At 44.2% G+C, this 24,884-nt stretch overlaps 1 protein-coding gene across 3 annotated transcripts in view; it reads right to left on the bottom strand.

Moving 5' to 3' along the window:
• PRDM1 (PR/SET domain 1) overlaps positions 1-23,696 on the bottom strand; it is a 103,163-nt gene extending 79,467 nt beyond the window's left edge. For 2 of the 3 annotated variants that reach the window (XM_069804964.1, XM_069804960.1), the window contains exons 1-3: positions 22,727-22,802; positions 22,530-22,623; positions 21,736-21,774 (exon numbers count right to left, since the gene is read on the bottom strand). The gene's annotated coding sequence lies outside the window, so the exon portion shown is untranslated. Of the gene's footprint in view, positions 1-21,735; positions 21,775-22,529; positions 22,624-22,726; positions 22,803-23,263 lie in introns of those variants that run through there. The other variant, XM_069804961.1, reaches the window with a different exon arrangement.
• Positions 23,697-24,884: the final 1,188 nt, after the last annotated feature.

Below are 24,884 nucleotides of genomic sequence, written 5' to 3'. Positions count from 1 at the left end.
TGTCAGTTTGAGCTTGAATAGATTCTGATCAAAGTCTTTCAGTATTTTCAGTTTTATTTTAACAAATTTTATAATTTTTGTGCTGCTGGATTTGTTGAAATTATTAATGAAAAGTATCTGTATAGTACAAAGTCTGCGTCACTTTCTTTTTCTAACACGCTGCGCGGATGCCAGCTGCCAAGCCTGTCCTGCACAGCTCACACAAGGATGTGTAGGGTGCGTTTGGCAGTTGAGATCACCTGAGCTTCCTCAGCTTATGCTGAGCAGTACCATGCTTCACACATCAGGCTTTCAGACTGTGCCTCTACAGAAAAAATACTTGAGTCTTTGTACCTCCCTCCTATCCACCTGCTAAGCACTGGCCATGGGGCCAGTTCTTTTTTTTCTAGCATTTGACTCTTTTTGATTAGCTTGTGCCTGCAAGACCTCCACCTTCCAACCAGCTCCCTGCTGATGTACAGTGCACGCCTGTGCCTGTGGCTTTTGGAGAGCAGCTGCTTTTAGCCCATTATGGCCAAGGCCCTTTGTGCGGTGATTTATTTCTCAGTGCTGTGTGACAAGGACTGTGTAGCTCCACTGACTGTTTTGGTAAGCACGGTCTCACCTGGAACCTCCAAGCTCCAATACAAAGAAAAGTAACTGAGGCAAAAAAGAAATACACCAATTAGTAAAACTAATTTCAGGAAAACTTTGAGGCAATTGAGAATGCCTTAAAAAAAACCCAAAAAACAACAAAACCAAGAAAAACCTTTTAGATAAAATTAGCAATTGTACAGAATACCTCCGTCATGGTAGCCAGACGACAATGAGAAACAGGAAATCTCACTTACTTGCCTAAGTGAGAAAGGCTGGAGACCTTTAATAGTCTAACTATAATTTCCAGTATTTTGTACTGCTCACTTTATGGAGCCAGAAATAGACAAGAGACCCCATATAAACATGAAGCAGTATTACAGGAAACATAGTTTTTCTTAATTTTAGGGAGGTGCTTGCCACATTTGTTTATGGAATCACTCATTCTGTTTACAGGGACATTAACTGCATGAGTATCATTTTTCCTCTCTGTGATTTTTATACACTGTGCAGTCATTCTGAAAGTAAGTCAGTGGACCCTTTTTTATGCAGTTCAAGCCTAGCACTGCAACATAGTCATTATGGTGCTTCCTACATGCATTAGTAATTGAAAGGGCTGACCCCAAAATAAAACGATGCAAATCACATTAGCGCTCAAACCGAATGCCACTGTGCTGGGAGAAGTGGAACGGCACGAGTGCGTCTGCGGCACCACAACAGCAGCAGGGGCTGCTCAGCCAAGCTGCAAAGTCCTCGGTTGGGGCTGGGCAGGAGGAAGCAAGCCCAGGGCTGGCAGCTCGGAAAGGAGGAGAGGGGGGACCAGGGGATCTGCGATAATCACAAAGGAGAAATGAAAAGCAAAAGGCAGAACAAGAGAAAATATGTGCTAAGACTTGAAGGAAGCCAGAGTGAAAGAAAACAGGTGTGGACAAGTAGATAAACGATGAGGGGAGAAAACAATCAGTCATCATTCTTATTTTCAAAAATAAAAGAGTAGATGAGAAGGGAGGAGCAAGCCCACCCTTTAGACAGGACACAGGAAAAGGAAAGGTGAGAAGGAAGGTCAACATGAAAAATGGAAAAGGAAAGAGGGAAAGGGAGAAAAACCTCAAGAAAAATGAGAAAATTGTGACACTCCCCCCACCCACCCCCCAAACAAAAGTTCTCCCTTGTCTTGTTTTTCTCTTGGCAAAAAAAATGCAGACTGAAAGAAAGCAAAAGGATTATTACAGTCTCACAGTAAGGAGATATCCAGCAAATTGGATATCAACCGTATTCATCAGAGGATATGTAAGGGAGTAGCTGAATTCAAGAACACTGCAATGCAAAAAGAACATTTCTTCAAGGAGGAAACCTATCTGTCCAGCAGAATTCCTGAAATATTACTGCAAGCCCACAACGTTGTCCAAAAAACCAGTAAATAAAACTTCTGTCTGAAACTTTTCCCACCATTCCAAGACAGTTGGTATTTAATCTAAATAACCTCCTGCTGAGTGTTGATCGCAGCCTGTAGCTCTGCAATCCAGCCTCATCACGGCCCAGTCTAAATAGAGCTTTAATAAATACTCAGCTTAAATTCACTCAAATTCCAACTTGCTTAGAGCATGATCTCTATTTCTGAACCCATAATGGCTAAACTGAAAACTGGAACTTCGTGATGTTTGGGGAATGCTGGATTGCCGTGTTGGGTCTCCAGCTTTAGGACTGTTGTGAAGCCACCGCTGTTCGGTGTATCAGCAATTTTGGCTGGAAAAAACAGGATGTGTTTTCAAATATACGGTAAGTCTACAGCTATGGCCAGACTACAGTATTGCAAATGCTTCGATGGCAGGCCCACCGGCACTGCATTTCAGGTAGGGACTGAGAAGGAAGACCAGAATTGTATTTGTTTCAGCCCAGGTTCTTCCCACCTCACGCCAAATGCTGCTTTTGCAACTGGTTTGCTTCCACCCCTCCGTATTCATTTTAATAGCATAGGCCCCTCACTGCCTGTTTTGTGCCTACCTTGAATTCCACCGAGCCACCCTCCATCACAGCAAATCCTCACTGAACAATAATGGATTTATTGACATGCACAGGGGTCCAAACATGAGAAAATCAGATTTGTTCAAATCCAAACTTCACAGGGAACTGGAGCCTAAAAAACTGCAGGCACCATTTCTAATTACACGGGCATTTTTAAGCTCCCTAGAGACCCTACTGTCCCGCTGATAAGGTATTTTTTCCTGGAGGAAAAGAAGGGAGGGTGCCTGTTTGCAAGCAAATGAGAAAGCCTCGCCCAGTCCTCACTTAAATGCAAAGCACTTGCTGCTGTAAGAGAGCTGGGACTGCAGTTGCTCCTTCAGCCAGATACCTCATCCAAAATAGCCCGTTCCCACCTGCCAGATCCAGTCAGCGACCCAGAGGAGGGCTTTTATGGAGTCCAGCTATCGTTTCCTCCTGCTTTAGATCCAGTGACCCAACGCTAACACCATTCCCTGCTCCAACATTACTGCACTGACTGACAGGGTCAGTCCTTGCTAGATGTCACTAAATCAACATCCCTCCGGGGTCTCTTTCCAAAGGGAGAATATGCTCTCTTGGGTGACCTTCGGAGTTCACAAGTGACTGACACAAGAAGCCCTGCACCATTCATCACTCCGGCAGGAGGGGACATTTGCAGAGGGTCAGAATGGCACGGGACTGCCGTGAACTTCCTGCACCCTGCTTCCCCGCATACCGTGCCCCGCTGCTTCCAGTGATTCATTTATCAGGAGAAGGGAATAGAAGCTGAAGTCAATGAAGCCGCAGTGTGCGCAGCAGAGGTCAGACCCAGGAGGGAACCCGGAGCGCGCACACACGCATACACAAGAGACAACAGAGAGAGGGCAAGCGTGTTTTCTATTAGCTGCCTGCTATAAATATTACCTTTCAGGTCAAATATTTTGTTTTGAAAATAGCCAAATCCCAAGGACTGCTTCCACCCATCAATCTAAAAGGAGGGGAAAGAAATGTCAATGCTTTCTTCATCCGAAAACTAGCTCAAAACAAACAAGGTCACGGCTGCTTCATGGCTAACAGCAATGAGCAACTTCTATCAGCTCTTCTTTTGTTTCTAACCCGGCTACAAGAAAAGCCAGATTTCTGGTGCATGCAGAAGCAACTCCCAGGACGATACCTGGACGAGCAGTCCCTCATGTGGGCTGTGATCTGAAGTGTCTATACAGCAGATCTAGAACTGACCAAACTGATTTGCAACATGAACATGTGATACAGCTAATGCTCTACCATATGAAGATATTAAACCATGTAACAAAAGTATAAGATTACAGGGTGGATTAATTTGCCAGGAGATATGCATCTCCTTTGATTAATACCTCCTTTACAACTGATAATTGCCTTGTTTAGAAAAAAAAAAAAAAGGAAAACTACACAGCCTCCTTCACTGTACATTATGTGTTGCTCTCCAAGGAATATTTGGGGAAAGCCAACTGCTTGGCTGACAAGTGACACCTGAGGCCTGAAAAACAGCCCCATTTTCCTTAATGCAGCCCTTGCCAGGGATAGGAGGAGTCTGGGGGGACACAAATCAAGAGACTGCCTTCTGAATTCCCTCACCAGGTCCCGTTTCGGTAGCTGTAACGGCTCACAGCCCCAGCTGTGGGGGCTGTCACTGGGAGCACACCTGCTGCCCACCTGCCAGCGTGGGAACCACACTGGTCACCTTTACCACGGGGGTCCACTCTCTCCATTTGCTGAGCAAATGATGGGGGGGGGGGGAGGCCTGTGTAACTCCACTCACAGCCAGGCAGCGTGATGGGATCTGGACACAATGAGTATCTCAGGTTCGCAATTCTGACTTACGAGCCCCTGTTTGAAGGCATTCCTCGGAGAGCTGAATTTTCACTCGTTTAGACTAGGAGCTCAAGCGTGCTGCGCCGAGGTCTGTAAGGTAGCGTGTAAACATCACAACATCAAAACCCAAAGCAACTCACTCCCCTCTAAATACGCTATCACCACCTTCATGAAGATTACTTTTTTCATTCTGGCAGCTGCAATTATATATAGTAACTCCCCACAGCGTATTTTTTATGGCCAGGTAAATACTTCGCAGCATGTTTCGAAAAATAAGAGAAGGTTACTAGAAGGAGACCACATTCCAGCCCAGGAGCGGAGTGCCCTACCTGGCATGCTAGCTCTGCCCCGTGAGTCCGTGAGGTGGAGGAGGGGGCTCCAGGAACACCTCACCCATCGCTTCTCATTCTCGTACTCCTCACGGCGACAGTGTTAACAGGCAGCTCAGCGCTCAAGCTCCTTCCTCAAGTCCAAATATATGCATTTTCCTCAACCATAGCCATGCTAGCAGTTACACTGATGATTTTTATACACCGGTGCAGCCAGCGCTGTATCGGCAGCACTGCAAATATCAGTACTTTCTGGGACGGAGAAGCAAGGAGCGGGACAGCAGAAATAGCTATTACCACCAGTTCGCCTGGGCCACGCGTTAGTAACTTGGCACACCGTTCTGCCCTAACCGGACGCCCAGACTTTGGAGCCAATGGAAGAGTTTTTCCAGCGCGAGCCTGACGCCCGGCTGCACTGTGCTCCGGCTCCGGGTGCAGCGGGGATGGGGAAGGCAGGGCTCACGGGGCCACCCCTCTGTCCCGCAGCACCGAGAAAGCACGCCGATGGCTGTTCTGCTGTGATCATGTGTGGGACCCCCTTAATTTTCAATAATCAAGTTGAGCATGTCCTTAACTAACTGCTAAATCCCATTTTCTGCCATCTTTGTGGACAGCCTGAATTCTGAAGGAAGTGAAAACCCTCCCGTATGCATCCCTGACCGGCTGCCCTAACGCGAGCGGTACCCTACGCAGGAGCCGAGCATTTCTTCTCAAACCGGCCAACGCTGTTTCATGGCTGAAGTACGAGGACCAATGAGCCACGTAACAGCTTAATTACATTAACGTGACTGGAAGGACATTTCTTACCTAGCAGAATATCCAACCCCTTTTTTCCAAACTTAAAGCTACTTGAAAGGCAGTGGTAGTGTGAAAAGCATATAGCAGAAGGGCAGCGAAGTTGCCCCACTCGAGGCTCTTCGCTATTTCATCCTTTACCATTTTCCTACCGCATCCGCCATCTACAATACAGTATTAGAAGGTTTACCATATTCACATCTCGATGTATAGAAATCTAATTTGTAAATAATTATGACTGAAAGAGGGACACTGTTCTGTCTTACGCTGTCAGATCAGGTATACCAAAACCAGCTCCTTTACAGTGACAAAGGAGGACTGTGCAAGAGGAAGGGACGAAAGAGGGACCCTTAAGTACTTACGATGTAGGTCTTGCCCCAGGCACAGAAAGGGGTTGGAGTAGCAACGGGGTGAAAGGCAAGGCTAATATTAAGAAGGGGTATACATTCAGCAAAAGTACGAATTGCTGTAGGTACAGAAAATGCTACGTGTGCTGGGAAGCGGAGGGATGGACCGAGGCATCGTTTGCCACCTGAGGCACAGCTCTCTGGGCAGCAGCGTTTGAGGACCCCCTGCCTCCCCAGGCATCTCCAGTGGGTGTACGCCTGCAATAAGCAGCTGCTATGCAATTGCTTACCGCTGTTATGGCTGCTCTGGTTTACGCACTGGAATGGGATTATCCGGGGTTTTTAGGTGATTGGGCTGGGATGATGACTAGCTGGCTGAGACTCAAGCCAGCCAAAACAGAGATCACCAGAGAGGTGCAGAAGGCGGGTGGGGGTGGAGATGACAGGAAGGATAAGCCTGTATCAGCCCTTCCACCCAACAGTACAGCCTTTTATACACAAATCAAGTTTGAAGCGCAGAGGTCTTGTTAGAGACAAAGCTGATACTACACTAGAGCCACATCAAAGAGCCTTTTTTCTTTGTCTGAGCTTGGTAAAGAGCGTGTGACCTCTTATTTCAGATGTGGATTTCTGACATTTACCATATTCTGGTCACCTCAAGAACAGGCTACTGTCGTGGCTTTACTTGCTGAGGTCCTTAAGATTACTCAGAAGCTGAAGTGAAATCCAACACACAACAGCCTTAAGTGTGGCTTTATGATTACTTATGCATGAAGGTTTGCAGGTTGAATTTCTCACATCAGTATGGGTTTTTAACTGTAAATGCTTTCAGTTTCCCCAAGATAATGTCTGCCTATGCTGCCACAATAGAATTCAATGGCAGTATACATCTGCATCAGATTATTGATATGCAAGAAGCAGCATGATCTAAATGCTAATCTTCGGTTTATAATCAACTCACTGGGGAGGCAGACTTCTCTTCTTGAGATTACTTTTGCTATTTTTGTACTCTCAATTCTTCCTGGTTTTGCTTGGTTATTGAGACTGTTGGCTTTATATCTCTTAGTAGAGATAAATTTTACATTAAATATAACCAGGAAGAAGGAGGACTGCTAGTCTGTGCATCTTGTAGTAACACACACGAATCTCTTATAAACTGTTAGGCACTGAATACTGCAATTCAGTACTCCGACTTCAGCGGTTATGCTGTACATACCTATTATATACAAAAGTTACACTGTATGATCATACAACTTTCACAGTTCCCTCTACAGTGAGATGAGATTCGGGAAGACAACTGCTTCTCACACAAAATTCATGCCTAGTAATTATGCATATTTAAATATACAAAGCTCTATCACAGTCCCCAAGACACATCTCACTGTAAACCAAACTCAACATTTCTCCTCAGTATAAAATAATGTAGAAGATATTACCTCTACCACCATAAAATGTTTTTTCTCCTTCCTATCATCATCATTTTTAAATGGAAAGTGCTGAAATATTTAGTTTTTCTGAGAGGAGTTTTCCAAAACACAACAGTTTACAAACTTCTAAAAAGTTCAGTAAACATGCTCATGGAAACAAAAACCTCTGCCAGGTTTCCAACATAAATGATGCAGCAAGGTGCTGGTGTATGAGAACTATGAAGTAAGACAGGAGTTAAAATGAGTAACTTCAGTGAGATGTTCTCAACTGAGAAACACCTGGGAAATAAGCTAAAAGCCTAAGTAACTAAAGAAGTAACAAACTTAATTTTATTCCAAGAAGAAATACACTTTTGTAAAACAGATATCCAGTTTATTATTAATTTTAATTTACTACCAGCTCCAAATGCACGTTACGTATCTGCTCTTGGCAAGCTGACCAGTGCCGAGTGCAGCACTATAAACAAGTTTCCTTTTTCAAGTCAGGAGACATTCTGCTAATGTTGCTTCCCTTTATTTTTTTCCAAACTCTGGAAAGCTTGCTTCAGTAACTTCAAGCCACGCTGAGATACCAGACGCTGTACTACTCAGATCCAAGAAAGGGACATAGAAAAGGGGGTGGAAGGGAAGAGAAGGAGAATTGTCTCAAAATCAGTTAAGAAGGCAGGAGGTTTGTTTTTTTTTTTATGCACAGTGAAAAGTTTTGTTTTGGGACAAATGAATAATGTTAAGCAATGTGAAACAAAATATGTCTCATCAAGGCTTCCCAAAGAAAGTCTGCGTATTTTAAAAGATACATGTTTTATTTTGAAAGGGACGCTCTGAGATGCTGCGCTTTGAGAATGATTAAAGAAATTAAAAGCTTAAAGTTTCAACTGAAAACTCTCCAACTCTTAACCAGAAGAACAAACTGAATTCATAACCAACTAAGTTAATTGCTTTGCTTTCCAGAACAGCACATATTGGCAAACAAAGTTATTAGTCACAAAAACCTCTTTTACCCAACTCTAGCTAAAGAGCACAGGACTGTTTCCCCAAATTTAAGGGATAAAAGAGCTGCTGCGATTTGATTCAGATCACAGTATGCTCCTCCGGTTGCCAAAGGCAGCCGGTGCTCTGCAGAGCTCCAACTACACCTTATTTTCCGTCAGTTCCCTTTGGAGATAGGATAGCCAAGAGATAAGAGAGGCGCAATTCCCCCCCCAAGGGGAGGAAGGCTGGAGGGGAGGGAAGCATGCCGGGAATTTCCTTCACAGGAGGTGAATTTCCTGGGAGCCCTGCAGGCTCGGGTGTTTGGAGAGAGCCATATTCCATGGCTGTTTGCACGAGAGCCATATTCCATGGCTGCAGCAGAACGCGGTATTGGCCTTATTTCCATGAAGGGGAACCGGTAACGTCACTGCATCAATCAAATCTGATTGTGTGTGTACTTCACCCACAATGTGTGTTATTAAGTTACCTAATTTTCGTGCATACTTCTCAAGTTATCTTCCCCCAGCAGCCTTACATACAGAACTTCAAACCACTGGCCAGGTAGCCTCACTGATCATGGCTGCCTCTTGATCTCTCTCTGCTGAAACACACGCTGCTCCCAATACCAGTTTTTTAAAGCTCCACTTAAACAGGAGTCTCCTCCAGGTTAAGAGCTGAGGACTATTATCACTTGCCTCCTATTTTTTTTCACCTGTTTCAATTCATGACAGGACTTTACCCCTACGCTTACTTCAGTACCTTTGTGAAAGATTATATCAGAAGAATAACCAAGGGTTTCAATTTTTGTTTTCATGCATTTCTTTTCCCCAATTTTTACTTCAGGAGAATCCGGAATGCCCGGCAGCATTGTGCACCTTACAAAACCCGTGCTACTACTCAGTGTCTATTACACGTCCTCCTTTTACTTACTAGTTACCATCAGTTAGTGGGAGCAGAGATTCATTATGCTGTTGAATAATTCTTAGGAACATTCTTCATGAATCTTAGGGGAAAAAAGTGTAACTTATATTAAATGTCTATTGCTCCCCATGTTAATGTTTTATAGGAGAACTGAAAGTGACTACTCTTACGCCTACCACAGCCATTTAAGTTGCTCTTACTTTCTTTAGAATTCTCCACAAAAAAAAATATCCAAACTTGGATATGTTTCAATGTACTTTGCAAAGCTTTTTCATTTCATTCTTTGGGGGAAGGAAAAAGGGGAAATTTGTTGCCTTTTTCCAATTCCTCAACTTCATAACTTGCAGTGAGCAACTCCCAGATGGTTATTTCCCTCCACCATCCACTGTGGTGAGGCTGACACAGTAATTCCTAGCATACAGTCGCTAGGAAAACCCCCACAACGTGTTAATTTTCATTATACAGTGCTAAAAGTACATGCAACTACAGCTAAGGAGCTATCATGTCAAGCATTGAACACTTACGCCCTGTTTCAGCCAAGCACTAAGTAAAAGCTTAGTTTCAAGAGTACGAATGATTAAATCACTACCTCTCGTGGAAGTCAAGCTGAGGATGCCAGAGGGGGGGTGCCAGCACCGAAGAGCGCCCGAGCTGAACGCATAGTTCTGCACCGGCAGCAGCATGACATGGCTATCAACCAAAACACTCGCCTTTACCATTTGACTCTCGGTCACAAACGCACCTGCGCTTTTAAGCTCGAACAAATGATAGCAAACATTTAAACTCCGCGTTGCCCATCTTGAGGACAGCCAGAGCTACCAGAGTACAAACCTGCTGCTGCTCAGGCTGAGGATTTCAGAGCTCACAGCAGCACTCCGTGATGCAAAGGAAATTCAGGCCAAGGGAAAAAAAAAAAACCAAAACAAAACCTTCACGTATTTTCAGCATATAAAGTTGTTGCAAGAGGTGCTAAACGAAATAATTTCGAGCTGAGCAGTTGGTTTGATGGCTCCGCTAATTACAGGCCAGGGCTGTTCCCGCTGTGCTGAAGAAGGCCAAGGCTTGTTGGCACGCAGACAGATTAGCCACAGTTGCCCATTAAGACCACCGCTTGAGTGTAGACAGAGACGTGGAAGGAAACATAAGAAGGCAGCATGTGCATAACCAAACAGGCTACCTTGCTGAAAAGAAACCCCCTAAAGCCACATTCTGCTTCATTAGCACATGAAAATAAGGTAATTGAATACTTCATTCTCCCATCCAGAGCCAAGATCCATCACTCATGGAAATGGAGTTTTGATAAGGTGGGGTGTTTAAATGAGGCAGAAAGAGTCTTTTGAGTTTGTGTTACTTTGTTTATCTGAGAGAAATCCCACTTATATTTAAGCGTTATACTTGTTGCTGCATTTATTTTTGTATCAAAATCCATTTTTCTCTCGGTTTTTTTTTCTTCCTCTCCTTGAATCCTCCATCTCACTAGCTATTTTCGCTGGCTTTTAACATCAAATATCTCAAGAGACAAAAACTTAAGCAATTGGCAGGGCAAGGTATGTTAATCAGACTTTTGTTGGTTTTTTTTAAGTTATGCATGCCATATACTCAGGTTTTGGGGTTTTTTTCAACAGTTCAGCTGATAACCAAAATAAGAAAATAAATTTAATAAAAGATTTATCAATCCCAATTCCAGACTCAGGTCCTACTTTAGTTCTTCAGCCTTGTTTTAGGAAAAAAAAAAAAACCGAAACAGGGAAGATAAAAAATTCTGATATTTAAAAGGCAAAAACATAAGCAGAAAGTGTTTTATCTTCTTCAGCAAGCTAAACAGCAACAAACGAATTTTCTCCCATTGGCTGATCACCTTAAGTATGAAGTACAGTGAGTGGCATTTCCTCCAGAAAAAAAAATTTACGTAAATACTGCAAATAGACTCCTTGCCTCAGCCAAAAATGCCTGCTATGGTATTGCCAAGACTTTTGCAGAAAGCAGGAATTAGAGAGGCATAGAGCTGGACAGATTGCACCCTTGTTCCTTGGGTTTAAGTTAAAGGGGTATAGTTTCCTAGTTTGGAAATTGTTACGCTGATACATGATCTCCAAACAAAGAAAAAAAATATGACAATACAGACCAGCTCTCAGTCACTGGCAACCACAAGGATTTTGATAACATTTAAAACAAACACCACCAGCCCCAGGCCCTTTAACAGGGATGCATAAAATATCCCTAGCTTTTGTCTTGCTCTCTCATGTGTACAGACGTGTGCTAAAACAATGAAAAGGCTTTCCTGCTTAGAAATAATGTGTAATAACCACAGTGCTAGGAAAGAGCTGCATTTTTCCAACGCTTTCAAGGTAACTAAACTGTGTTGGTGCTAGGACCGTGCTACCACTCCCCCGTGCCCAGGCTGTCTGCTCCTACCGAAACTTCGCTGCTGGCAGTGGAGCACGTCCGCTCCCGTGAAAAGCCAGTTCGGGGAGATAACCCTGCAGAAAGATACTCGATTTTCTGTGGCTTAGTCTGCAGGTTGAGTAGTGGTGGCTCGTACAGGATCACCTGTGAGCCACTCCGGAGCGAGGGAGAAGGCAGGAACTGGAAGGAGAGAGTGAGCTTAAACTGTTGTGGACCTGCACCTTTTGGAACAATGGCCAAAGATGGACTAGGGGTAAATCTGAAGGGCTGCGGTAGGGTCCAGCAGATAAACATTTCACCATCCCTCCGCATAGCCAACGTTAACAGTGGGAAAATCGAATAGGTTAGCGTCTGAAGGCAAACATCCTTCAGACCAAAGCTCCAGGAAGCGAACTTTAAGGTAGTGAGCTCCTACCACGTAGCTTTGAAATACATACAGCATCAGCACCTTTAAGTCAAGTCACTATTTCGTAGCTTGCCAACGAAACAAAATAGAGGGCTGACAGAGCAAGCACATAGTACCACCGGCTGACAAGCAACCACGCTGCTGCTTTCCGAAGAAGCAGTGGGCAAGCGAAGGAGAGAGAAGCCGGGCTGAAGGCTTCTCTGCGAGGGAGCTACAACAGCCCAGCCTCGTGATCGTGATCGCAGCAGCACGTGCTGCTGTTGCACCACAGCAGCCATAGGCAACAGCAAGGCTGGTAACCCTTTTTTGTGCTGATGGCTGAACAGACCTTCTAAGCAAAATTAGCAGGCCACGAATTAACACCCCTTTTAGTGCCTGCCAACAGAAAGCAAAAATAAAATAAAACCATGTGGCCGAGGGTTGTGTGAAATGGTGTCATAGGCCTTACTGAATATTTTCCCCACCCTTCGACTGGGAGAACACACTGTGAAAACTGTGCAATTAAAGCAAACATTTGCAAATTATACCCAGCTTGTGATTTTCTGTGGAATAAATCCGAATAAATCAAAATGAGAACCTGATCTGACTCTGTATCTTGGAAAGACTATCTTAAATCAAACTGTCCAAACAACAGTCTTTATCGCCTAGTAAGATACTGATTTCCCAGGCCTGAGTACAGTTAGCAAACAATGTGCCCCAGGAATTCATCCAGAGCAAACTGGAGCTGCAGAGCCCACAGGGAAAGAGAAAAATGTGTATTATCAAAATGCTAATAACTTTCCACAACATGAAAAAAGATTGCAAGAGGTCTTACGCACACTAAGCACGTACAGCAAGCTAAGTTCTTGATGACCATGGTTACCCAACACCCCAGCTTACTACTACTTACCAAACGTGCCCCAAAATCAGACACACGAGTAGTTTCCCTTAGGCCATGTCTACACTCAGATTTCCATGTAAAATTCTCACAGTGCTGCTGCTGGCTTCCTTGAGCCAATGGAAAATTCTTCCTGAAATTCCCTGTTGCTGACAAAGCCTCCGCACTGAAGCAACGTGATAAATTACATCACAAGCTGCCAAGACAGTCTATCATGATCAAAATGTTAATGCAACAGAAGCAGAAAACCACAGAAGACTCTGGTGAGGACAGTGTTGACTCTCATGTAAAACACCTCTGTCATACAGAAATCAAGTCGGATGTGTTACAGAAGCAAGCAGAAATTTAACAGTAAAAGTCTTTCTCCCTTAATAAATAAAAAAAGCTAGTATTTCTGATTTAAGCAAATTCAGTTAAAGAAGATGAGAATTGCTGCCAGGTGTAGTAGCATACGTTATTATGACATAAATATGTACCAGCACAAATCCCACATAACCTACATAAAAAGAAAGCAAGCACAGTTCTATTTATTCTGCATATCTAAAATTAAATCTAAATCTTTTTCTTTTTCTTTTAACTGTGCTTAACAATAGAGGAAGATTTAACAGGTGTCATTGTTTCTCCCAGGTGTAATCATCTTTTTCATTTGCCCCTGTGAGAAAAGAAAAGCCATTTAATGAGCAGGCTGAAAGTGATGATTAATTAAACAACTTCCAGGGCCTGAGGGATTCTCCTCCATTTGGGATACATTTCCTTTAGCTGTAAGCAAGCTGGAAGGCAAGAGACAGATTCCTCCTCACTTTTTTGTTTTAGCTGGCATGTAGTTGTAAAGGGTCGAAGATGCTTAAGCTGCTATGTGTTTGTAAAGGCTTGAAGCTGTTTCTCAGCTTACTTGTCAGCCTTTCTGGCATCAGTCATCCAGGAGTAACACTCACTGCCTCAAAAACACAACGGGGTTTTTTAAGTGTTTGTGACAATATCCCAGCACCGTCCAATGCAAGATTGGGTATCGGTTTTGATATTTAAGCAGCAGCACTTGCTCATAGTATTTCTTCTTTTAATCACTGAGACCTGAATCTGCTGCTTTTTGAAGGGAATATCCATATGCGCTAAGGGAACTCCTGAAAGTAAGTCACCTCGAAGCAGGCTCATGACTGATTTTCTAGTGAAAACTTGCAAACAACGAGCAAGACAACAGGTCAGAGTTGGCAAGACATGTGGCCCCTTTCCCTTTTTCTTACTACAACAATACCTAGGGGACCTTTGATCTGAATGTCAGCAGTGAAAATACACAAACAGATAGCCTCTTATTATATACTCACAGGTGTACATTCCTAAAACTGTTACATTCCATTACTTTCAGCTGTGCTGGAAAACAATACCTTCAGAAGTTGACCCCTTCTCTCCTCTGATCGCACCGGTATCCAAGTACAAAGCATCACAGCCAGCACGGTATTCTAAACACCGGCAACGATCATGCCAACAAATTCAAGCAGCACATGTAAGGACAGGGCGAAAGTGCTGGCTGACGTTTGTCTGTATTAGTTACAGCGTGCGACCGCCTTGCAACTCGCAGAGACAGGGTGCTTCTCATGCTCAGCAGGAACACTTCTGGGCCAGGCAGCTGGAGTTCTGATGCTGAAAAGGCTGGGTTTAAGGCTAACTCGACTCGATTTTGCCAGTGCAGCAAGAATCAGAAATCTTGTTGAAATAGATAGAGCCCCTGTGGATGCTCAGATCACTACCCATAACAGCATGCAACAAATCATTTGTTTGGACTGGGGCTATTGAATGCAAAAGCACATCCCATTCTCGTAGAAATAATGTTCCTACTTTTTAAAAATCAGTCTCCAGCTTTGGCAGCTTAACATAGGAGGCAGTGCTCTTCTGTTAAAAATAAGCCAGTATACTTCAGTAACTGGAAAGGAGGAAAAAACCGTGAGGAATTTTTCCATTTTTCTCTCCAATTGTTCTGCACGGTGTTTATCAGCAGGCTGGTACTGCATCTCCTTTTGTTAGAAAATTAAAAGTTGAACTGCAAGCATAAAAGCCACCATGAACCATGCAATAACCTTCAGGCATTTTAAGAGCAGCAGAGGTTAGAAGGGCAGCTCCTGACTCTAAACAGCACCTATTGTTGCTCTTTCTTCTTGAATAACAAAAGCAGAGCTGAAAGCTATTTACCTGGTTTTACCTCAGTCAGATCTCATTTCCCCCTTTATTTTCAGTAGATGATCTTATCAAATAGTGTCATTTCTAACAATTGCTTTGATCAGATTATGTATTGTTTTTTATTTTGTTAGTAAGTTCTATAATAGCATACGAAGTCACAGCAGAAGAGCACTTAGAAGACTTTAGGATTCCATCAGTGCATATTTAAATCAAGGGTAACTATTTTTAAACTTATAGGTTAATACACTTTCTTTTGGAAATCATGAGGGCCAACTTACAGTACAAGGCTCTGATCTTGCAATCACTCCCACACGAACAACTCTGTCTGCACCATCCCATGTGTTCCCCTCCCGCTGCAATCAGATTCATATAACTGGACACTTAACTTGCACAAACACTACTGCAGAGCAAGGGTGGAAGGATAAAACTCCCCATCCGCCAAACTTTTGGGTGTGCTGCTATTCAATGTAGCATGTCCAATGTATTACTCAAATTGTTTATAATGCAGAAGCAAAAAAAAAGTTTGATTTCAAACCAAAAATCTTACATGAGTAGGCATCATGCAGAGTTTTTGTGACTGGCTGGGAGTGATCTGTAGTTAATATATAAAATCCTCTGAGATCTTGCCTTAAAAAAATCCTTGCTACAAACAAAAGCAATCCACAACATATGATTTCTTCTACTGTTCTACAATATGTGTAAAACTTTAAAAGAAAAAATATTTTGGGGGTGTTTTTCTCCATAGAAACAAAGTTCACACAAAAGCAATCATTTCTAGCTTTACTGATCTTCACTTAAAATAATTTCTTTTTTTTACTTTCTCTAAATCACTTCCCAACATCCAGCTCTTGTCTTTTGTACATTTCTGCAATTTCATTAAAAAGGTAACAAAAAAAAATTACTTGAAAATATTTAAGACAAATCATTCTCCAATTCATAAGCTGCTGTTACAATCTTATGGAACTGAACAGAGAAATTATTTTATTTTAGCTATAAATTAAATGCCAGTTTAGTATATGCAACCCTAAAAATACCATTAGACACAGCAATCTACAACGCAAGTTTATGGCATCTGATTCTTCATCATTAGCTGGAGTTTGTAAATACCATACAGAAGTTTAAGAAAACCATTAAAAACAGTGAAAGAAGAGGACTTCCCTCTCCTATGAAAGCATCTCATAAATTTGTATTTTAAGGAAATTCTTGGATAAAAATCTAGAAGTTCAATTTTCCTTATGATAACACGCTATCTATGAAATCTGACTTCATTGCATGTTACATCAGCAGGACCAGGCTCTTAAGTCGGTATTATATTAGATCGTCAGCTGCTATAAACTGTCATAACTCAGCTGGAGCTGATGTCCCACCAGGACTAATTTAAGACCTGCAAAGTGTTTCTGACAATAAAATAAGATACAAAAAAAGACTGAAAGCATGTCTTCTTGCACAAGCTGGAAGTATATTGAAGAGACACACATTTTTGAAAATGGCTAACTCTTACAGCCTTAGTCGAGTTCAGAGTTTTGTTGGAATATTTTCACTTTCTGCAAAGACTGTATCACCGATAGAAAATAAAAATCAAGACAGGCTCTGAAACTTGCTTTACTTTTTTGGCATCAACTCTTGCCCTTTTGCAGCCCCATTTCCATCCAAAGTTTTTCCTAACTACAAACAAAAAGGAAATCGACATCTGAGTGCCTGTAAGCACTAAAATTATTGCATATATTATTGGTTTTCTACGTATCTTTTTTGAGTCACTTGAAATGTTGTAATTACATATATTTCCTGCTTTAATAAAATGTTGGTGAAAGGCTTAGTTACTACGGTCCTTTATAGCTCTGGAAGAACTGGCAAGCTGGAAAGTAACTTTCCAGTCAGTTCAAAGGAAATGGAGTATGCTCATTTCCACTTGCAGAATCCACTATTTATCAGGCTCTACAGACATTTCTGTGTGACCTTGTGCAGTACAGCATCTGGGCACAATATTTTCATCTTATTACTTTTTTTTCACTGAAGATACTATCAGTTTATAAAGCTCAGGAAAAACTGGGTACAGTGTGAGAAGACGTTTGAGCAAAAATGTATGATTAGGCAGTTAATCACGTTCTCGTTATAGCTGCTCTGTGTGTATTAGGATTTATGATTTCTCCATTGCTTCCAAATCTGAACTCACACATGCACACTCACAAGTATCCCAACTCTCTTCAAAACCAGCAATTTTGGGCAATCATCTAACGAACTTGATTACTTGTCTGCATTAGTTAACAAAGCAAGTTTTGTTAAAAATATTTACGCTAAAATTCTAAAAATGGCGTTATACTTCAGTAGGAAAGAACAAGACTTAGCCTGAACTTTTGAAAATGAGTGTGCCTCTACTCAAACACAGGTTTCCCATCTCTAACAAGCTTACTAACACTGCCTTCAAAAATGTTTATTAGAGGCTTGGAAGATAAAGAAAAATAATTTATTTCTCCTCTTTACTACCCAAATATCATTTGAATCTTCCCACCACACAAGATGTACACACTCAGCATTTTCAATTACTTCACATGGATGATGCAGTTTAGTAACTAAAACATGAAGACACTTGGCAGACATGATAAAATTATTCTGGGAAAGAGATGTGGGGGGCAACGTTTCTAAACTTCACATGACACAAACTGCTAATAAGAGGGTTACTAACAACAGCATTTATGAACCTTTAATCACTAATACAGTATGATCAGGAAGCTATTTACAATACACCTGCATCTGGCAAGCTAAACAAGACCGGAGTGTTTCTGAATACAATGACACTCCTTTTCAGGTGTGATTTTGAGGAGGACAGCTACCTTCACAGGCTTGAAGTGGAGACTAGAGCATGTATCACTAATAAAGGATACATCATCATGCAAAAGAAAAGCCACCAAAGGCTTAAAGGAGGAGGAAAGTAAGGAAACGTTATCCCATCTTCATTCCACACTTCTGGAATGTGGGCAGATCATAGTAAAAGTTTAAGTGGCAAGAAGATTAAAGGAAAACTGTTAAAGCCAAAAAGGACGCTCACATCATCTGGTGTAAGTCAGCCGTGTCTCTACAGACTTCAGTGGAGATACACTGATTTACGCCAGTTGATGTTTTGGCCCAACAGCTTCACAGAAGATACTATCGATTAAATGTGTGCTCTATTTCGATTAAAAGCTTCTCTCACCGTCAGAGCACATCTTGCCCCAGCTGGAAGCCACTCTGGCATTTTTCTTTTTGCTAGAAAGTACCCTATAGGCAAATTCCAAAATAATAATAATAAAAAAAGTCTACATAAATTGTCAACTACTGTTTGTTATTTTTTATCATTTTTTGGCGCACACAGACATGCCAGGCACTTTACAGAAAATACTTCGAAGACAATTCCCTGCCCTGCGGAGCTTAAAAGACAAGGGCTATGCCATTCTGCAAACACAGGGCACTACTTTACCAAAAATTATTCCAATTACTTCAGTGGCATTCCTCACAATAGTAAGATTGTGCTTATTACACGTGCTAGCAATTTCAGGTCCTAAGTGATGAACATGGCAAACAAGGGAAAATAAAAGACAAAGATATTTTAGAGAGAAATGGTTCAGACGCACTACATCTGTAAATCTTTCTGAACCTGAACATTTTCTGTGCATTTAACGTGCCCAGTTTTCACAAAAAAACCCAACCAAGTCTTCAAGGCCTTATCTTTCAAAATGTCATTATGCAAGTATATGATGCTTAGCATGTGGTTTCTAATGTGATACATTGCTAATGAAGAGATCCTTAACATTGTTTTTAATAAGGAGGAGGAATTGGGAAAGGTGGCAACAATTCTTGAAGAGTAACACCCATATGGTTTCAAGCACAGCCACCCAGTCCTGCACAGAGCAGCACAACTGCAAACCCTGACAAGCCTCCTGCCCAGACTCCAAAGCGAAAAGAAAAGTAGAACATGAGGCCAACTGTGAAACTGAAAGAGCTATCAGGTTTGGGGAGGGCTGCAGGGAAAAAAACTCATCAATTAGAAGGCTTAACAACGAAGATCACTTTTAACTTCACATCCTGAGTATCAGAAAGCCACTATCATAATTTCAGAGCATCCAAAAAGGAGTGACCTATCAACTATCAAAAAACGTTTCTAGAAATACTGTGCCTTCACATCATCGAGTATCTTTCCAAATGTTACTTTGAACCAACAAATATTTAGTTTTAATGAATGGGCAGATCCATACTGTCAAGGAATGACTGAAATTAACATATCTAATATATAGTGAATATATACAAAAAAAGGCACATTCCCTTCTTTGCCCCATTCTCTGGGCCACAGGAGTTTCACGATAAGATTTCAGTACTATCCCAGATTGGGTCTTTCACTTTTACAAAAGCTAATACTTAAATAACTTTTGCTGTGGCTATAATATGATTTGTGACAGAGTAAAAAAAAAAAAAAAAAAATTCTGTCAGACTTCTTCATTTGTACAAGGCTTTTAAGAAAGTAATTGATGATTTTTATTATTTATCTATTGTTACTTTTAAGACATAGGTAGAATCTTGTTAGATTTCACTAGTCTCAAAGGAGTGAATTTTGCAAACAAAGCCACAAGAAGTCAAACCTGTGACATCAGAGAATCTGCATTCACGTATTAATTTTCAAAAATACAATCTTGGCCAGTAAGAAGAGCATTTCCAAACTTACCAGTTAAGCACACAGCACTGTATTTCAATCACAGCCACAAGACATGAAACACATTATTATTAAGCGCTTCAGCAAGCTCTTAACAGCTGCTGAGAACATGAGCATTTCTACGGCTTCTGGCAAGATTTAGCAGGTTTGGAAATCAGGAAGATGAGATCTAGCAGAGATATTTTTAGGACCAAATCTCTCAAAAAATAAAAATCACAATCTAAGCAATCATACATGCAATTTGCAGTTAAACTGTCAATTGTACTACTCTGCCTCTTCTGTAGTTTCATATTATGTCGTTATCTTTTAATTCTACAAGGGGAAGTCAGTATGAGTACTAGAGGTACTCAAAAAACTTTAAAACTCCCACTGTGAAACAGCCTACTGTTTGCCAGTGTGCGTACTTCTGAAATTATACTAGCTACTTTTTAAAGGTTACCTATTTCAAATTGAAATTGATGGAACAATCATTTTCACTTCCATCTAAAATGCTTTACAGGAATTACAAAGTGGTTTAATTTGTTAGACATATTAATACTGGCTTACCTACTTTATGTAAAATTATTTCCTCTTTTGAAGTGTTTGATAAAGATTCATTTGAAGGATGCAGTGTCCCACAAATTTATTACTACAGAAAAACTTAAGAAAATCACTTTGCTAGCAGTAGAATCCATGGGAACACTTTAGCATTAGAAATTCTTTCAGATAATCTATTTGGCTCTTATTTGCCTAAATAAATCACATATTCAGAGGAGAGAGGTATTTTTTGCAAATTGTTATAGTTCATCTGGAATTAGCATTTAATATTTATTAATTAGAGCAAAACAGAGTTCATAAAACAGGAGAGCTAGGACTCGAGTTAATTTGTCATCCACGATTACCACCTGGAAGTTCACCAAGTTTATTAAAGACAACTACTGTGCGATAAGGACAGTAGAGACACTATTAACCATGTCATTTAAATTGCTTGAGTTGGCATCGTGCCCAAGTCCTTCAGATCAGCATATCAACACACTTGTTGCGGGCAGGGACTCATTTAAAGGGGGGGAAGAGGAACTCCCTCAGAACTGAGTGTGCTGTACAGATTTCCACAGTAATTCATGAGAATAAGCAGTATTACTCGGCCTTTATCTTTTTGATTCCTAGACAAGAGAATGACAAAATACTGACGATCAAGTGAAAGACTCTGTCCTTCCTAAGAAAAAAATAATGGGAAAGCATTTTTACAATATTCATTTGAAATTACTTGAATTTGCATTTACTGGAACAGCATATTTTGCTTGTAAGTGCAGTGCTGACAAACTAACAAAGACAGCCCCCCCCAATCACTTGCTCTGCCAAACTTTATGATCCCGTATCTCTCCCACCCTTGCCTCCTCCCCAAGATCTCCTGCTTTCACTTCATTAAGCCTGTAGGAAGGAGAAAAGTTCTGGTGGCTGGACACAGTTTATTTTCAGAAGCAGTAAGAGTCATTTTATTTCACTTCAGACAAGAATTGTGCCACAAAGTAACATAACAACACATTTGGGAAGATGCAATTAAGAAGGTACAAAGATTTCCCTTCCCCCCCCCCCGCCAATTCATACTGAAATTAATACTAACATCTTTGTTGGAAACAACCTACATGTTAAGTTAGGCATATTACTTCCACATGTAGAAAACAGTTGGAACAGAAACTTTTTCATTGTACTCTTCATCTCCTGTTTTCCTAAGCTATGTCCTGATTAAGAAAAGAAAGGGTATCCTTTTTTTGGAAGGGAGGAATTCATCAGCTTAACAAGCATCTTGGTACGCAAAAGCAGCTTATCTGTTTGCTAAAAAATGCTGTACTTCCCAATATGCACACCATGGCCAGCAACAGCTCAGCATTCTCCTATTTATCACTTCCCAGCACGAGTGTGCTGGCACTGTGGGCCTGAGCAGTAGGCAAATACTCAGGTACGCACAGTACATGGCCCCGGAGAATGTAATTGTTGGGGAAAAGGCTCTCTTACCTTCCACAAATCGTCCTCTGGCGTCTTCAAGTGAACGATCTGGAAACACAAAACCAAAACCCCCTAAAGTAACAGCACAACCCGCAGCCAGCGCTGCTGCTTTGCCGTCCGTCCCCCCCACTCCCCCACACCCTCCAGACCACTTTCCCACCGCCTGCACTACAAACAGCAATTTTCCCGTGGCATTTATTTTTTTACTGGTGAGCCATAAAATCGCCTGGTTGTCCAATTAATGCGAGCATCATCGTTTTCATTTACCTTTCACCATCTCCAGGGAAGGAAAGCAGAGGGGGGGAAACAGAAAAGCAAATGCATAAAAAGAAGCTTCAGAAACACAAGTTTCAACTCATTTACGATCCCAGATAAAGGTTAATAGTTAAACTCTTTCCTCTCCCTCCCACCCTCACAATTATTGATGCCCTTCAAGAAATGAAATGTTTTTTGTTCTCGTTTACCAGAGGCTAGACAAACTGTCAACATCTCCACTTTATTTACGGGTTGAGCAAGAGCAGTTCCTCAAACATCAACATTTTTTACGTTAATCCTGGAGAGAATCCACTTCTCTAAAACTACAAAATTTGCCAACTTCTGTAGTATTTATTTTTAACGAACGAGAGTGAGAGCCTTGAGCTATCCTCCCTGCCCTCAGAGGAGAGGAAGGGGGAAAGCGCAGCTCCACTCTCCGAACTTTAAAGCCCTTTTCGCCTCCTTCCCACACCACTCAGCCCCTGGTCGCTCTCCACCCCACCACCCTCTCCCACCCCCCAAAAATCTCTCCTCTCCCGATCCCCCACCTGCTCCACGTCCAGTGGGATTTCAAGGGAGGAAACAAAATCTGCCAAGTGGTTCCTTTCGGGCGATTTCTTCAACCCGTCTGGAGGTTTAAACCTGAAAAACAAACACCTCTATTGAATGCAAACTAAGCTTTGGGGGTTGCCGAGTTAATTCCTCGGCAGACAGCTACTCTCAGTGTCTGGTTACACAAACATACCTACAGACAGGTTGGAGGGGAGTCCCTCAGAAACCAACGGGGGGAGAGAAAAAAAAAGAAAAGTCAAAATAGGCACCAAGGTTGGGGGTGGGGGGGGGCGGTAGCGGGGTGGGCAGGCTGGAGAGAGGGATGATACGCAGCCGGAGACAGGTTTAATACGGGGAAGGGACGGGGAAAGTTAAAGCAAGGGGCAATCCGGGAGGGGGCTGAGACCCCAGAGGTCTCACCCGGGGATGGGGGGGAAGGGAGGGGGGTGTCCTTTTGGGTGGCGGCGATAACAAGTTTTTAGACACGGCCTAAATAAAACAAAGGAAGGAAGAAACCCGGCCGGCCGCGGCGGCGCGGGTGAGGAGCGGGCTGCTCCGGGGGCGGGGGGGCGGCCGGCATCGGGTGTCACTGCGCCCCGCCGCCCCGCTCCGCGCCCTCCCCGCCGCGGCCGAGGCTGCCCTCGGCACCGGCACCTCGCCCGGTGCAGACAGCGGCCGCCCTACCTCTGCCTACCCCCCCCGCCCGCCCCCTCGCCGCCGCCCCGCTTACCTGCCGCTGCCCCCGGGCGCCGCGGGCCGGCCGCGCCCGCCGGCCGCCGGCCCCTCGCCTCATCGCGCCGGGCACAAAGGGGGCGGCGGGGCAGGGCCGCGCCGGGAGCCCCGGGAAGAGCGGTGATAAGAGTAACGGTGAGAGCAGTGACAGCCGCGGCGGCGGCGAGGAGGGAGAAAAATTACAAATAATAACGGAAAGGAGGAAAAAAAAAAAAAAACAACAGAGGGAGACGACCACCCTAACAAGCCGCCGTGACCATGCCGGGGAGGCGAGTCCCTCCTCCCGGGGGCAGCGCTGCGGGGCGCGCTCCTGCCCTGCCCTGCCTGAGGGGGACGCGGCGGAGGGGAGGGGAGGGGATGGGAGAGGAGGGAGGGGAGGGGGAGCCGCCCGCCCTGCCCTGCCCTGCCCTGCCCTGCCCCGCCGCCCTGACCGGCCTCCCGCGCCGCCGCCTCCGGGGACGGCCGCCAGTGCGGCCGCGGAGGGAGACGCCGGCGGTGCGGGATCGCGGGGGAGGGAAGGGGAGGCGGCGCGGGGCCGCTCGGCGCTCCTGCCGCGGCGGGCGGGGAGGGAGGGGGGCACCGCAGCCGTTAGAAATCATACCCCGCACCCACCCCCACCTCCCGTTAATCGCCCTCCGCAGCCCCGTGCGGCCGGGCTGCTTCCCGGCTGTCACATGGCTCCTGCCGTCAACCCCAAAGGGTTTCGGGAGTCGCTTCACTTTCACTTTGGCCCCGCCGAGGGGCTCCCGGGGGGCCGCGGCGCCTGACAGGAGCCCCCGCAGCGAGGGGCTCGCCCGCTGGGAGGGGGGGGCCCGAGGGGCAGAGCGGCGGCCCCCCACCCCTCCTCAGGGCGCGGGGCCGCGCAGGGGCAGCGGCCTCCCCTCAGGCCCGGCGGGGTGCGGGGGCGCCCCTGGGCCCGCCGCGGGGGCGGCGGCGGTGGTAACGGCGCTGTCAGCCCTTCTCTCGCTCTTAAGTGGGAAAAAAAAGGAGAATAATTAAAAGATAAGCGGATCCGTGGGACCTCCGGGCTGGGGAAGCGCAGGTCACGCTGCAGCGGAGGAGTGCGACGGGGGGCACTGGTAGGAGCGGGGGTGTCTCAGAGCCGCGGGCAGGGACGCTCGCCCCGGCTTCTGGCGGGGCTGATCTCACGTACGTCCCGTCCCCCCTCGACCTGCTTGGTCCCTCCAGTCGGTTTACCTACAGGGGTCCGTGAAAATCCCACTGGAGAGCCAGCGCCATGCCTTGCGCAGGGCAGGCCGCCTCAGGCGATCCCGGGCGTCCGGCGCGGGGACCTGGGGGGGCCTCTCCCACCCAAATGCTCTGCGCCCACACCCACGGGCACAGACTGCTGGGGTCCAGCAGGATACCCCACCGACAGCGAGTCCAGCATCCCATGTTTATGCCAGGGACACATCTAGCCCAGCATTGTGGGTTTTTGAGCTCGGAATAAACGCTTCCAGGGTGGGAGGCGTACTCAGTACAAGTGTATCAAATGCCATGGTCTCCCTGCTTCAATTTGAAAGAGCAATTAAATAGGAAAAGGGAGTTACGACTTCTGTCTTCCTCTCTTTTACTATAGGCACCCCACTCTCATGCACCTAGCCCTCCTCATGAAGAAG

Source organism: Haliaeetus albicilla, chromosome 17, assembly GCF_947461875.1.
Source record: "Haliaeetus albicilla chromosome 17, bHalAlb1.1, whole genome shotgun sequence".
Taxonomy (NCBI): Eukaryota; Metazoa; Chordata; class Aves; order Accipitriformes; family Accipitridae; genus Haliaeetus; species Haliaeetus albicilla.
The sequence above is the reverse complement of the archived record's forward strand: the minus strand, read 5'-3'. Positions and strand labels throughout refer to the sequence as shown.